Source organism: Chinchilla lanigera, unplaced genomic scaffold (assembly GCF_000276665.1).
Source record: "Chinchilla lanigera isolate Chin_1 unplaced genomic scaffold, ChiLan1.0 scaffold00062, whole genome shotgun sequence".
NCBI classification, from domain to species: Eukaryota; Metazoa; Chordata; class Mammalia; order Rodentia; family Chinchillidae; genus Chinchilla; species Chinchilla lanigera.
In genome coordinates, this window is record NW_004955463.1 from 5,545,753 (window position 1) to 5,560,808 (window position 15,056).

General features: G+C 40.2%; 1 long non-coding RNA gene across 3 annotated transcripts in view; it reads right to left on the reverse strand.

Annotated features, from left to right (window-relative positions):
* Positions 1-12,993, reverse strand: part of LOC106150064 — a 51,396-nt gene extending 38,403 nt beyond the window's left edge. For all 3 annotated transcript variants that reach the window (XR_001236640.1, XR_001236639.1, XR_001236641.1), the window contains exon 1: positions 12,915-12,993. This is a non-coding gene — a long non-coding RNA (uncharacterized LOC106150064). The remainder of the gene's footprint in view (positions 1-12,914) is intronic.
* Positions 12,994-15,056: the final 2,063 nt, after the last annotated feature.

Below are 15,056 nucleotides of genomic sequence, written 5' to 3' on the forward strand. Positions count from 1 at the left end.
AAGGTTTCTCAGGAAATAAGTAAACAGAAACGACTTGTTATGACACTTCCCCAAGGTAGAACATCCTTTGGAGGAATACTGTTTACTGCTGACTTTGGGGCTGGCATTATCTGAATCTGTTATCCCAGCATGGTGACTAGTGGGCAGATATTTTACTGTTCTCCTCCGAGCTAATTTTCTATTTCTCAGCCTCAAACATGCAGCAGAGAGAAAGTCATAAATAAAAACCTTCTTACTTAAAATAAGCCTGCAAACCAGATACCAAACCACATAAATATAATGCTAAGATGGCTAGCCAACTGTGGCCACACTGGCATGAGGCTGAAAACAAATGTGATGCTGGAATCTGCCTACTTTACCATTACCAGCAGGGTGGGTTAGCAGAGTCATTACCCGTTTCTTGAGTTTTGAATTTCATGTTAGCAACACCCCTTCTCAGTAACCTTGTTTTTGGCAATTCAAGGAGGCATAAAACGTCAGTGTGCTTTTCAAAGTTTAGATATTACCACTGTTACTGTCATTTTGTCATCTGTGAGCAAAATATTTGCAGAGACATTGCTACTCCTGCAAACTAGCACATCTATTGTTCTTTCCCAGTTAAACGAAATTCTCCAAACATCACCGCATCATTCTCTACCAAGAAATCCACCAGGGCAGAGTCTGAGTGGGGACTACCTCTAGCATCCTCTTTTTTTCTTTTTCCTCTCCTTCTCAGGGGTTATTTCATGTATTTAGAGTTTATCTTCATGGGTGAAGAAATGGCAGAATTTTCTTAATATTTCAGCCTTTCTCCTTGAAGTAAAAGGAATAGCTAGTGAGCCTGTGAGCCTGAAATGCCAACTGCGCAATTTACATCCATCACTACATAATTAGCAATTAGCTGAACACAACAAAGTGAGATCCTGCTACGCATACCTCTCCCCACAATCCAGACAGGAAGATCATATTTATTTCTTCCTTGTGAAGTGCGAATTGGGAACCATCCACATATTTAGCAGGAATAAAATACAACATGGAACTGAACTGTTTTGAAATGATGATGGGGAGGCTTTCTGCAATATAGCCTGGTCATTTTTTGGGGTCCTTGTTTTCACTGAGATCCAGCTTCCCAGTCCAAGCTGACTTCCCAAAGAAAAATTTCAGATTTTTTTAAATGAAGATAAAACATTATTCTGGGCAGCAACTTCCAACCCTGAGCTACGGTTAACAGCTGATGCAGGGACTTATAGGCTGAAAGATAATATCTGGGTGGGGAACTAACTGGCCTTTTCACTTTTCTTCTTCCCTACCGAAAGCTAAGCAAATCGATCCCTTGCTGGTGTGAAAGAGAAAGTAGACCAGTACAACCAATGCATCCTTCAGGTTTGTGATTAGAGTAATAATCACCTGGGCCCCTAATTTTCCTGCCACTGGAGGAACTATAAATGGCATTCTGTGAGGCCACAAATTGCTAGGGAACACTTAGCACATAGGGAAATTCTCTCATTGTGTAAATGGATCTGTTCCCACCCTCAAATTGCTGGCCTCTGCCTGACAAAATGATACAGGAGCCTTGTTATTGCCTACTGTGTTCTAGAAAATTGGCCTCATTTTACAGGAAAAAGTCTTTTCTGTCTATGGTCCCTCAAAACAGGTTCCAATTTGGGGTCAAATCAGTGAGCTGAGGGAGTGGTCATTTTCTTTTCCTCTGTTCTAGCTTTTATTTCTTTTTTTCCTTTAGAAATAGTCATCTCCAGAACTGTCATGGCCCAGGAAAACAGAGCAGCTTCCTCTTTAAGTATTTAGCTGAGAGTACATTTTTGTATCCCTTTCCTGATTCAAGATGTAAATTCTCTAAAATGCCCCTACCTACCACCATTCACTCAACAGATTCACTGTTCTAGGGACTAAATTCTCACACTCCCTCCAAGCAGCCTTCCTTGTAATATCCAGGAGAAATAAACACATCTTTCCCTGGTTCCACACTGTCTTGTTTGTGCTTCTAAAGTAGCTCAGCTCACTTCCCTCTAATTATCTGTCTCCCCATGAAACTGTAATCCCCAGAGGCTAGAAACACATCATAGTACTTGGCATATAATAATATATGACCCTCTAAAAAGGTCTTAGTAAGTGTAATGTTTATAGTTGAGCATGTCTTATAAGTCATAATTTACCTGTCCTTTTGGGAGTGACAATTAAAGCACAGCTTTCAGATACTGGCAAAAAGAAATTTTGCCTCGTGAGACAATGTTGTACGTTTCCAGTTGCAGCAACCTAGATACACAGAGGACTGAGATGCTACTTGTGTTCTGAAGAGCTCACAGCCGACTGGGAAGACAAACGTGAAGATAGAGACTAAAAAGGCCAAAACAGAGAAATCAGTCAAGTGCTATAGGAACAGCCAATGCTGTCAGGGGGAACTGGGAAGACTTCACAAGGGAGATGACCTTTAAAAGTGGTCTTGAAATATGGGTAATATTTGCTGAGTATAGAAGAGTAAAAGGTATCCTAGGAGGAAAGGAACAAGTTCTGAAAATAAAAGTTGCATGGGAGGGGGAACTTCATGCTCGGGGCCATGCCTCTGCCGCCTCACTTGGGTCTACACTTCTTCCTCAGCTTCAGTCTCAGCTGGGTTTCAAAGAGACTTCCCTCACAACTATTAAGGTCTCATTTGTCTTTTTCTGTCCTTCACTGGGGAACTGTGGGTTCCAGCAGGCAAGAGCAAGAACTCTGTAGAGGGTTAGGGGCTTCAGGCACCATTTTCAAAAAAGAAAAGCCCTCCCTTGGTTATCATGGGGTCCTACACGATGCTGGTGTCTTTTTGCTTATTTGTAAGAGTCAGATATCCTTATGCCAAAGGCTTCAGAGTCACCGAACTTGCATCCACAGAACCTGCTCTATCCAGCCCCCTCCCATTCCCACCCTCTCTGTGAGCACCGAAGATATCCCTGGAAAACCATTTCAAGGATTGAGCAGGGAGCTTTCTAGAGAGAATCACACAAGAGCATGAGAATGTAGCCTAAGTTCTACCAGGGAAAACCAAAGTGATAGTTTTTGTCCTATTTTTCTTCCTTGCTGCCATTTTATCATCTGCTCTTCTACCTGAATGGACCTTCTACGAGGCCCTGAGGATTAGACCAGATAACACAATAACTCTATGGGAACAACATATATTTTTTAAATTCTCATTACTTTATTATTTTAAACCAACATTAAATATGTCCCTGAATTCTTCCCTGTGACTGCAGCCATCCTGCTTTAAGTGGCCTGGAGGGATTATATTAAGCTGACTTGAATCATCAACTAAGGTATAGCAGTGAGCTATATATCAACATTAAGAGACTTTGACCTATGAAAGTCCTGATTCAACTTCTATATTTTGTGCCTCTCTTCCTCTTTGGGGTCCCTTTTGTTAGTAATTTTGACAGCTTCTCAGCACTTTCATAAGATCCCTATAGCGGCCCAAGGCCTCTATAGAGACACCTTCCCTGCTCCTGACCTCTTTCTTGCCTAGTCCAGTGATTTTCTAAGCTACATATACAGTAAAATCACCTGCGAAGTTTGCTTTTGTTTTTCTTTTGTTTCCTTTGTTTTTGTTACAATATCTAGGCTTTGCCTCAGACCAAATGAATCAGAATCTTTAAGACTAAGAACAGGGTAATGATAATTTTTAGAAGCTTCCAGAATATTCTACTGTGCAGCCAAAGTTTAGAATCACTGCTTCCTGGTTGGACATTGTAGTACACACCTGTGCACTTAAGAGTAACTTAATGATACACTCTCTCAAGTAGAAAGGGGGCTGTTGAGGTTATAGCCTGGTGTGAAGGCCCTGGGTTCACCTCCCACTACTGTGAGAAAAAAAAAAAAATCACTGGTCTAGGCCATATCATTTTTTAAAACTTCTAAAAGCTTTCTTCAAGTGAAGTCTTCTGTAGAAATCCAAAGTATACAAACACCAGAGTTGCTTTCACTGAGGAAGCATGAGTGTGGAAGGAGCACACATCCATGAGGGGCTCTACAGGACCCTTTAAACCAGGGCTCCGCCTTTCTCTCCATCCAGCAAAATGTATCTTTCCCAGAAGCCACGCCTCTGAACCAGAGGTTGGCAAAATTTTCTGTAAAAAGTCAGTGAGTAAACATTCCAGACTTTGCTAGCCGTGTGCACTCCACTGCAGCTACTCAGCAATATTATTATGAGGCACAAATGCAGCCAGAGATAATACAGAACTAAATTGATATGACTGTGTTCTGATAAAAGTTTGTTTACAAAACAACCCATGGGCCAGAGTTGGCCTGACAGCCACAGTTTGCAAAGTAAAACTTAAAACATTATGTTCTTCTATACCCTTATGTTTGTTTGTTTGTTTTTTGAGATAGTGTCTCATTCTGTAATTCAAACTGGACTTGCGCTCACTTTGTAGCCCAGGCTGGCCTCGAACTTGTGGCAGTCCTCCAGTCTCACCCTCCCAGTGCTGGGTTTAGAGGTGTGCACCACCATGCCCAGCTCTTTTCTAAACACATTTTTTGTTACTCTTACAAACTAAATATATGCAAGCCACCTACATTATATCTATACAGTTTAACTGCAGGACATTTCATGCTTCAGTATGCTTTTATACGTTTTTAACTGGATCACAGTCTGTAACACCAAGAATTGGTTTTCTAAGATTGGTTTTGGCAGGGCCAACCCAGATCAGTAATTTTTGGGGTGAGAGATGGAAGATGTATGCAGTGGGCTAACTTGGGATGGCAGTAACTCAGTCCGTAATCCCTTCTCCTGAAATAGAGCTAAAGAGAATGGAACTAAATTTCCTTTAACTCTTGGGAGTCTCCAGTAGGAAGAGTAACTATAGTCATTTTGATCCATTTGTCTCATAACCACGGCACCAGGCTGGCATAAAAAATGCCTAACCAAGGTTTATCATGCTAGCGGTTAAGAGCGCAGCCTTCTCCTAGCTGAAAGATTATGTCTGGTTCAGCTCAGAACAAAAGTTGAACAGTAACGATCCAGGAAGGCTGCAAGTGTTCCTCGTGTAGATTCCACATAAGCTACAGGGGGGGCTACTTTGAGACTGAGGGTTGGTTTTTCCTCTCTACAGTTCTGCTAGGCTCTGGTTTGGGTTTCCCTCGGGCTGCATTCAGGATCGATCGTCTTTGTCTGCTGACAGAACAGCAACTCTGGTCCTTTGTTACATTGCTCCTCAGACGCTGCAGTTCACTTACTTAAAAGTATTTTTTTCAACCACATTCTTTTCATGGCTTTCGTTTTCAAATACACTTGACACTCAATTTTCTTTCTCACTCAGGAAATGCTTTGACTATTTCACCTGTAATCACCTATACATCTGAAAGGAAAATAAATGCTAAATCTAGTTAAAGAGGTGAATGTTGAAGTATATGGAGAAATGTACTGATATTTGCAATGTACTTTAAAATGCAACAAATAATGGGGTAGATTGATGGATGGGTGTGTGATAAGTACAGTAAAATGTTAGCAGTAGAGTCTTGGTAGTAGATACATAGGAATGTTCACTGTAAAATTCTTTCAATTTTGCTATATATTTGATATTTTCATTGCAAGATATTGAAAAATGAATGTTGGAATATTCAGAGAAAGATAATTTCTTCATTTAAATTTTCTCAGTGTTGATTCAAGATGTGTGCAGTTGGACCAGCAGGTGAGAACCACCCTGCTTGGAGTACTAATTATGAATAACATGATTACCACAGTGTCTGATTAGATTCAAATATTTCATTCCATCTTCACAGCTCTACAATCTGTTTAACACAAAGTATTAAATTAAGTGTTCTGAAGCCAGTGTAATATTTTTTTCTTTTCTCTTTGGATCTCAAGTGCCTGGAATTAAATTCATGGTACTAATCCTTGGATACACTCTAATCATTAGCTCCTACATGGGCCATTTCTAATTATTTATCATTTGCTCATCTGTATTTAGCATCTACAAATACATCTCTTAAAATAAAAGCCAGGACTTTGACAACCTATATGTAGCTCTATCTTTAAAAGGTGAGGCCTAGTGGAATGAGATTAGGTAATGGGTATACCACACTGGGAAGGGATTGGTGCAGCTCTTGTAGGGCTGGATTAGTTCTTACAAGAGTAGGTTGTTATAAAGCAAGGCCACCCAATGGGTTTGGTTCCTTCTGTGCATGGCTAGTTTCTTTTCCACCTCACTGCCACATTGTAACACAGCCAGAGGACACTTGTCAAGGGTACTGGTGGTATCCATGGTTCCAGCTATCAAAATTGTGAGCCAAATAAACTTTTTCAGTTGTAAGGTTTCCAGCCTCAGGTATTTGGTGATAGCAAAAAATATGGACTAAAAATGGACTGTGTTACAGCAATTTACCCATACTGCTGCAAAATTGCCGTGGTTCACCTGCCTAGGGTTTATTGACTATGTTCAATGGTATGAACCTATCATTTACTTATTGTTGTCAGTGATGGGCAACTGCTTCTAGGTTTTAGTATTATGGAGGGTTTAGTATAAAGTCCACATTATATACATGCAAGAATTTCTCTTGAGTGTATACCCGGCGATGGAATTGCTAGGTATTAGAGTATATCAGTTCACCCCAAAAGGGAAGAAAACTGCCACCTCTGCTGCAAGTGTGAGGGTCATCCTCAATTTCCTTGCAGCCCAGTGTTCAGTATGCTATGCCCGCCTGCCAGTGAATCTCTTCAGCAAGGTGGCCTTATCAGATAGCAAGTTCTATTATGTGCTGTCTGCTAGGGACTCTACGCAAAGCAATAAATTCATTTCACTGTGCTAGTCTCTGGACTATTAAAGCATTTTAGTCCTGTTTCTCCTTTAACCTCCCATGAGCCAAATATTCAGTCTGACAAAATGCTATTCATTACAAAGTTAAGATGACTTTGACTCTATTTCTTTCGCACATAATACAATGAAAATGCTTTGTCCCAGATTCATCTACAGCCTGACAATATTACGGATAAAAACATGGCAAGGCGGGAAGTTTTTTTCTCCAAAATGGACTGAAATTACCTCTAGCTATCTATGTCTTGCTTAGATAAAGAATAGCTGAAAAAATATTCTACTCACCTTTAATATCCTGACCAACATGTATCGTTTAAGAGAGAATGATCAGGAAAAAAAGAATAAAGTAGGAAAACAAACCATCCCTGGAATTTTAAAGAGGTCAAATCCCTTTCAGTTCTCTTTCACCCACATATATTTTTCCCTGCCCCTCTCCCCCATGCTGAGAGATGAGGGGCGGGGCTTGATGGAGTTACACAATATCTCTAAGGCTGAGCATGTGATAGCCCCTTAGAAAGATCTTTCTGATTGCTTTATTTAGGCAAAACTGATAATTAACTTTGATTTACTGTCTAAGTCATCTGCAAGTCCAAACCCTGCCTCTGACACATACCAACAGTGGGTACATAAACTCACCTCTTGGGGACTCCTTTCTCATCTCTGAATCAGGAAAATAGTATCTCCTCTATAGGGTCACTGTGAAGACTAAGTGCAATAGCATGTGCAAGTCTCCTAGGCCAACACTTAACATAAAGTGAGGAAAAAATGAATACTTCTTGTCTTTCCATTTCATCATCCTGTCTCTGGTGTAGAGAGCTAAAGAGAGAAGCAGGAAAGGAGAACCAGGGTGAAGAGCTAGATTGTCATCAAGCTAAGAAAGAAATTTTGCTCATATCTATTCAACCCTAGCAATGTGATCACTCTTCTGCCTACACTGAAGGAATTCTATTGGATGACCACAGAAAATGTCATCATGATTGTGGTGGATTGACAACTGGTGGGCAACTTGTGACACCCAGCTGAACTGAATCAGCATGGTGCTGCGTGTAGGAGGCCCACCTAAGGATTGCTGCCAGTAGCATAAGAGGCAGAACTGGAGGAGAAGTTAGAGGCTGTTGGGAACTGGTAGAAGCTGTTGGGAGGCTGTTGAAAGCTTTTGAGAAGCTGTAGGGAGCTGTTGATTTTCCTGTAGGAGTTTGTCATGCTGGCTTTCCTGATGAACTCAGCTGTTCTCATTGGAGGATGCACTCGGGACCTCGTAGTCACTGAGAATGGCTACGGTTCACTTTGGGGGAGCTCGGGTCCTCATTTTGAGCATCACTTTCTGGCTCCGGAGGAGAAGATGATGCACTGCTCAGTCTCCTGGAGAAGCTTGTCATGCTGGCTTTCCTGATGAGAGCTCAGCATTTCTCATCATTAGAGAAGCTTGGGACCTCACAGTTGCTGAGGGTGGCTGTGGTACTTTTTGGGGGAGCTCTGGTTCTTACTTTGAGTGTTGCTTCCTGGCTCCAGTGCAGATCCCTCAGCCTGCTATCATAGATCCTTCATCCCACTGGCACAGACTTTCTAGCTTCCACCACTGACCTTTGGGCCTTCCCAGCGCAGATCTGTGAAACAACCTACATGTGATATTGTCATGGGCTCTAGGCCTCCAGCTGGACTTGTGGAAGGCATTGTTATGGGCTCTAGGTCTTCAGCTAAACTCAGAGAGGACATTATCATGGGATCCAGGCCCTCAGCTGGATTCTTCGGTCTTTAGTGTGTGGACAAATTTCCTGCACTCTCTTTTGTATATGATTCTTTGGTGACTATTACAAATAATCTCATAAAATATGTGTCCCATATTATATTGTTCCCCTTGCAAAAACCCCAAACCACAACTGTGCTTGATGCAAATATGTTACTGCCAATATTCCAGATAAAACCTATGAAAGAAATTTATTTCTGGTTGGAAAATGGAGGATAGATATGAATCCATGATCCAGGGCTTGTTGTGGTCTTCTTTTAGCATAATGAGTCCTGTTGCCCCTTCTGTGTGTTCTGGACTTTGTATCTGGGTTTGAGGTACCAACTTCCCTTTTTCATCTGACTCCTTCCCTTTATTTCTTTTATCCTCCACCTACCAATTTTCATGATTTCCTCATTTATTTTCTACATAATTGTATGCTGTGCACCTTTGCAAACCACCTTGTCCCTTAATCTAATTATTCTGTTGATTAATTAAAACTCTGGTCTCCTGATTTTTCTCCCCATGGCTCTGCAGGAAGTTTTTCCTCTGCCTGCTTGATGGGTTCACTGGGGACTTGTCAGCTTGTGCAGCTGAAGGCCTGTCTCACAACAAAGGAGAACTGTTGTTTCTGCAGCCCAGTCAGCCCCATCCCAGAATAAGCAGAGATTTGGGCTGAACTTTCCAGAGCCCAAGGGAAAGCCCGTGTCTGCCAAGAAAATAGAATCGAAGTTACTCCCCCTTTTGCTTGTCTGTACAATTAGAAATATTTCTTTTCAAGCAAAAAGTAAGTTTTTTAGAAACATTCTTACCCTTTCTCTTTAAATAGAGTAATTAAAAAATATCCAATATTGTCAACCATGAGGACTTTCATGAGGAGTGTGTAGAATTTATCAGGGCACTAAAAACCATCTTTTAATGTCATTTTAGACTCTGGGACTACTTTTGAAGGATGCCATTAGAATACTGTATGATGAAGGGAAGGGAATAACAGTGGGCAAATAAGGATAAACAATTTTTTCTGCTTAAAGTTGTTCATTTGTGCCTCAGTATGTTCAAATAGCTCATAAATTATTAACCAATGAGGAAAATTTCCAAGTGCTACATCCAAATACACAACACCAGAGGGCATTCATCCAAACAGGTTCTATTTATTGGACGCTATTTACTATCTCTTGCCTGATTTGTCTTTGTAGATAATGTTTAGAAGTCTCCTGAGTGTATACACTGTCAAGTGGGAGAGATCTTTATTTGGATTTCCTAAATAAAAAGCTGGTAGAAACCCAAAGGCAAGCCTGCTACCTTTAGGTTCCTAGAAAGGTCAGTGAAAGCTGTCCACCAGCCCAGCCACCTTTGTTGAATCCCTTCAATTTGCTGAATCAGTTCGGGGCTGTAGTTCAGTGGTAAGGATCCCCTCTAATTCCATGCACAATATGATACAAGTCAAAGTCTAAAATGTTTCAAATGGAATAGAAAACTGGATTTCAGGAGAAAAGAAAACTTACAGTATTCAAGATGTGAGTTGATGTTATCCATTATTGGAAGCTTTGAAAAATCCTTTTTATCTTAAAATTTGTTAATTGTTTTGTTATTCACAAAGCTAACTGTTGATGGGGAAAAATTAGAGCAAAGGAGATTTTGTTCATGCCTGGTAATGTTTTTACCATATGCAAACAAAAAGACCAGGCTTTCAAAAACGTACAGAACTGAGTAGCCTTTTGAGTGTAAAATTTTGAGCTTATTATGTCTGTTCACTGATTTTATTCTGTGGTGATCATTTTGCTGAAGGCTTACATTCAAAGGACTAGAGAATGAGAGAAGAAAATGAAGGAGAGAGGTCTTTGGTGGAAAAATAGAGTCACCACCTCAATTTGCATCAGTCTCAGAGATGGCTACAAAGCTTCATGCATGAAAGATGACACATTCTAGTGAATCCTATGAGCCAATGCCCAGGAACTAGGAATTCAATGGATTCCTGAATCTAAAGGGCACTGCTGCAATGGTTGCTTCTGCTGAAGTAACTGAAAAGGCCAGATTTCCACCTGATCTGAGGCCACAGGTTTGTGGAGAAGGTTGAGGTGTTCTCTGAGCAGGTAGTGAGGAAAAAATGGGTACATGCTTGGTATGATATCCACCAGAACCTTTTCCATTCCCTCAACACCAACCTATGTCACAATCTCAAAGGAGACCCATTGGCACTTTGGGGCACTTTCTACTATACTGCATGGGTAATGGTGCTAGCCAAGCAATTGAGTAGCTTTTTCTCTGTTAATCCACACTTCCTGGAGGAACAAACAAAAGCCCAGAGAGGTGAAAGTACTTGCTTAAATCTACCTGAAACAAGACAGCAGAGAGAAATTTACTAGAACTGATGTGTTATAGATTCCAGATCCATGATTAATCATTCAACAGAGTCAAGACAGGTGAATCTTAGAGTGTATGGTCCCATAATGTAGGGATCAATAAAATCGAAACAATTTTTATTCAAACATTTAGAGGTATGTGCAAAAATTATTTCTTAATTTTTAAAGGAAGGGAAATATTTAAAAACATTAAGATCTATTTGTAAAGAATGATCTTTTACAAATCTAGAGTAATTTCATCACCTATATATCCAAGAAATGCCATACTACTTAACTGCAGGATACTCTGAAGGGACAAGGAATCTACAGCAGTTGAGAAATGGAGGTTCTATCTTCCTTAGTTGATATTTTAAAAAAAGCCCACCATATCTTTACTATATCTCCTGAAGATCTACATTACAAAAATAAGCAATAAATAATATTGTATTGTATTATATTGTATAATTAATAGCAATCCAATCTTTATAATAACTTTCAGATATACTTGCTCTCTGCTATCCTTAATATCAAATGATACAATGTAGATAAATACTTGTAACATAACCATCCCCTGCTCCTGTCTTGTGGCTTATTCTGTGAAAGCAATGCCATTTTCATCTGAATAGCAGGCCTAAGAAAGACGTACCATTTTCCTTTTACATTTCTCCTGGGAGAAAATTTCACAAGAAAGAGTTACATCAACCCAAAGCAATTTGTGTACCTATAGTATTCCTAAATGCTCAGACTGCAGAACCATTATTAGCATTCCACTGCACATTTTGTACCTAACAAGCACTTCTTGGCCTGACAAGAGGTAATAATTACAGCTCTACTTGGCCCACTTTATATTAATTTGTCCTTGAGGGGGTCACACGACTGCCAGGTTAGCAGACCTAGACTCTAACCTCATAATGGTACTAAAACTATAGCCTAACAAGCCTCCCTTCTCAGTCACATTTGTAAGACAAAATAAAAACAAAAACACCATTATGATTCTCTCCAAATCCTGAAGGTTAGAAAACAAGCAGCGAGGGGCACAGCCAACCTGGACCCAGAAGTTGATCTCTGAAATATGCAATTAAAGAGACAGAGACCCATGCTCTTCCTTGGGGACTAGCAGCTGTCTATAAAGCATTGTTAGGTGGCATTGTTCTGAGTCCTGTAGAATTAAAACAAACAGATGAAATGCACATTTTTCCCTAAAGTTTTCCAGTCTTGGTTGATTTTAGTCTGTTGTCTTTTTTTCCCCCCCGAATCTGCTTCAGAGAGGTATTTAATGATGATAATAGCAGGGTACAGTCCAAAGTAAACAAAATGCATATCTTGCGATGATTTGAGAAGTCTTTGTGAAGATTTAAAGGGTTAGCTTTATATATTATGAAAGCACCAGTTTTTCTGCACACCCATGGTATGCCAGGCTTTGTGCTTTCTGATTTACCTTTACTTTTTAAAAAAATAATAATAATAATTTTCAGCAAGGCCTGCTGAAAGAGATTTTGTTTTCCTGAATTGAGAGAGTAGAATTTAATGTTCACTCAGTAAGGGTCTCAGACAGATCCTACATCAGTGACTCAGTTCTTTCTGGGATTTCATGCATCTTTAAGTAAGCAATCACTGCATTCTCCCCTTTGCTAGAATCAGCCTGTGGTAGGAAAAAAACATAGATCCAGCAGGTAAAGCAGATTAAAGCTAGGCGGCAAGGTCTCAGTCTATGGGTGCTAGGACCAAAGATTGATGCAAGGGTCAAATTCAAGAAATTACAGTGAAGTACTTCCCTCTGAGGCCTTAGAAAAAACTAAGCCCAAAGAAATATTCATAACAAAGCCTATTGCAGAGACCAGGAACAGTGAGAGGATATACTGAACAGAAAGAATAACCACTCACTGAGTCAGGCTGTGTTCATAGGATAAAGGGGGAAGACAGGGTTGAGCGAAGCTTAGAGGAAGTATAGTCAGCCAAATGCCAGAACAGAGAGGCCCAAGTTTGTCTAAGCCAGTAGGCAGTACTTCAGCAAGTGCCTAGAGGCCAGCCAATTCTTAAAGTGATTGCTTCAAGGCCTGGTCTTACCTGATCTTACTTTAAATGTATTTTACCCTAGCAGGCAAAGGAGCTGTGTGAATCCTCGGAGGTATCTGACCAGTGCTTGGTAATTCAAAAAAAAGCTGTGCAAAGAAGTCTGTTTGTTTAAATGTTTGTGTCTCCATGGCTAAGCATGGGGCTGAGAGCAGAGGAAGGGAGACAGTATGGGAAGAAAGGAGTAAATAGGCCAGATTAAAGGACCATTAAGAACCTACTTGAAACAAGTCAGGGGTTAGGATTGTATGTCGGGGGTGGGGGATAGAAAAGTTATTGCTGACCTCTGAGGTATGTCTTGGGAGTCACCAGAGAACAGTTTGAGTGAGGAACCACTCACTAGGAGATACAGACTGAGGGACTTCCCCAACAACAAAAGGCTGGGGTGTCAAAACAAAAGTCTAGCCATTAACAAGTACAGAAGGAGCAAGGGATACATCCTTTCTCCAAGGAACTGAGACAGTAATTAAGATTTTAAATTATCAAGATCCAGAAAGTTAGAGAGACCAGACATCAGGATAAACAGGCCTTAAGGTCAGCAGGATTAATAACCCAAAGTTCTAACTAGAATGGTCCCTAGTTAGGGATATTATTAGTCCTAGGGTAGAGTTGAAGTGCTAGAAGATTTCCATACTCTTCATAGAGAATGTTTGAGGTCTGGCAGCACCAGAAGCCTACCAAATTACTGCACATTTTTTAAGCTGCTGGTTACAAATTTATTCATTCTGCTTCCTGGATACCTGAGATAGATTGTCTCCCTTGGTCTGGTAAAATATCTACCACTGACATTCACTCTGTTTGTTGTTTATAGTGCTAAAGATTGAATCCAGAGGCACTCTACGCCTAAGCTACATTCCCAGCTCTATTTATTTTTTATTTTGAGATAGGTCTCGCTAAATAGCCCAGGGTAATCTCAAACTTATGATCTTCCTGCCTCAGCCTTCTGAGTAGTAGGGACTACAGGCATGCACCACCATGACCAGCTTCCCCTTCAGTGTTTCAAAGAGAGGAAAAAGGAAAAAGGACATCAGATGACCCATTCTTGGTAAACAAAACACTAGAGCAGTTATTCATAAACATGACCGCTTTAGAAAAGTGTAGTGGAAGGATGCAGGAAGGCCGTGAAGAGAGAGGGGTAGTTTTGCAACTCAACTCTGCCCTACTACTCCAAATTCCATTATACTTAATACTTTTTTTTTCCTATTTTTTCATATTCCATTATACTTAATACTTTTTTCGTAATTGCCTATTTCACTTTTAATCTCTAGTTGGATTGTTAACTCCAAGATAACAGACACCACAACTGTATTTTTCCATCTTTGCATCCCCCAAACCAAAGTCTGTACCTGCAGTACTCACTAAATAGTAACTGGATAAAGAAAGAAAGCAAGAAATGAAGGAAGGAAGATCAAGAATTTATCTCTAGGTCAGTCATGGTGGCATACATCTGTAATCCCAGCATTCGGGAGGCTGAAGCAAGAGGATCGCCGCAAGTTCATGGCCAGCCTGTGCTACAAAGTGAGTTAAAGGCCAGCCTGGACTGCACAGTGATACGCTGTCTCAAAAAGAAAAAAAAAAGAATTTATCTCCAATTTCAGCTATAGGGAAGAAAAAAGGAAATTTTAGAAGGAAGAAACACAAGAACAGTACTGTTTCTGAGTTTCTTACAAGGCCCAAGAGGGCTGCAGTGCAACAACGTAAAATCCCTCTAGTATAGAGCTTGGGGCTGGAAGTCCAAAAATTACAAGAAAAGAATAGATTACAAGATGCACACTATAACTTAACAGTAATTTCTAGGTCAGTTGCAAATGATTACCATTAATAATTACAAGCTTTTATTGAGCCCTTTTTACTTCCAGAGTGCTTTACAATCATTAATTTGTTATTCCCCACAACATCCCTATGAAGTAGATCATTATTATTATCGCATTACAGATGCACTAAGATGTCAAGTTGGATTTAATTGACCCAGGAATGTAGTTATTTTTAGAAGTTCATTTGCCCCTCTGCTTTCTGGTCTTAAAAATCTATTGATGCAGCTTAGAGGGTGATGCTGCTAAAGTGCAATTTAGAAAAAAACATTGCAAATAACCAAGAGGCTCACACAAGCAGAATGAGCACTAAATTTCTGAAAGG